The sequence below is a fragment of the Arachis hypogaea genome, chromosome 14, assembly GCF_003086295.3.
Source record: "Arachis hypogaea cultivar Tifrunner chromosome 14, arahy.Tifrunner.gnm2.J5K5, whole genome shotgun sequence".
Lineage (NCBI taxonomy): Eukaryota > Viridiplantae > Streptophyta > Magnoliopsida > Fabales > Fabaceae > Arachis > Arachis hypogaea.
In genome coordinates, this window is record NC_092049.1 from 58,421,691 (window position 1) to 58,422,752 (window position 1,062).

The following is a 1,062-nucleotide window of genomic DNA, read 5'->3' on the forward strand; positions in this document are numbered from 1 at the left end:
CAAACTTTTAAGTTTGGTGTTGTAGAGTGCACTCTCTGTTTAGCTTATCATCAGTGGCACCATGGAGAGATGAATGTTCTTCATGGAGAAACACAGCCAGAGGAATGAGATGGCCACTAGCATAACTGAGGTGGTTAAGGTTCTTTCATTTTATTTCCCCTTCCATTCTTATTTTGTTGTCTTCTGTTTTCTGTTGCTTTGATTGCCTGCATGATCTTTAGTACTTTAAGTTCTTAGATTTAGTTTCATTTTATCATTTGCTTTTAGTTTTAAAAAAATGTCTCATGTATTGCTCACTGAACTTGAATTCAAAAGAAAAAGAAGAAAAAGATATATTGCATAAGAAATTGAGTTTATATTTAATAGTAGTCTTATTTATTTAAACGTGGTAGTGTTATCTGTGATTTTGAATGCATGATATGAACAGTGCATATTTGAACATGAATTAAAGGATGTTGATGTATGAGGAACAAGAATTTAGAGAACTATTATGAATTCTCTGAAGTAAACAAAAGCTTAATCCTTGAAGCAAAAGAAATAGCAAAAGAAAAATAAAAGCAAGGTCCAAGGCTCTGAGCATCAATGACTAGGGAGGTCTAACATGATTAAAAGCTGAAAGAGTTATTTCCCTAGTCATATGCTTGTGGTGTTCTTGTGTCAAGTAATCCTTGAGATAGAACATTTAGATTCGAGGCCAAATGCATTTAGTAGAGTATGCCAAAGGCTTTGAGCACCACTGTCTGGGAGTATCTAAAAGAAAAATCAAAACTTAGAGAGAGTTCTCCAGTTAAGTGCTTGTGATGTTCTTGTGTCAATTATCCTTTGAGACAGAACATTTAAAGTCATGGCTAGACTCAAGGTACAAAGCACCAATTCATTGAGAAGTGATGGATATCTGTTGTGTTCGAGGATTAAACTGGAGTACAAAGATCAGAGGATTCATAATATGATCCGGATTCTAATTCCGAATGACAGTGACATTCCTCTTACTCAAAGGAGAGTGAAATGCCGAAATTGTTCAGAATTACAATGGATAAGCTCCACTTTAAGAATAGACATGAG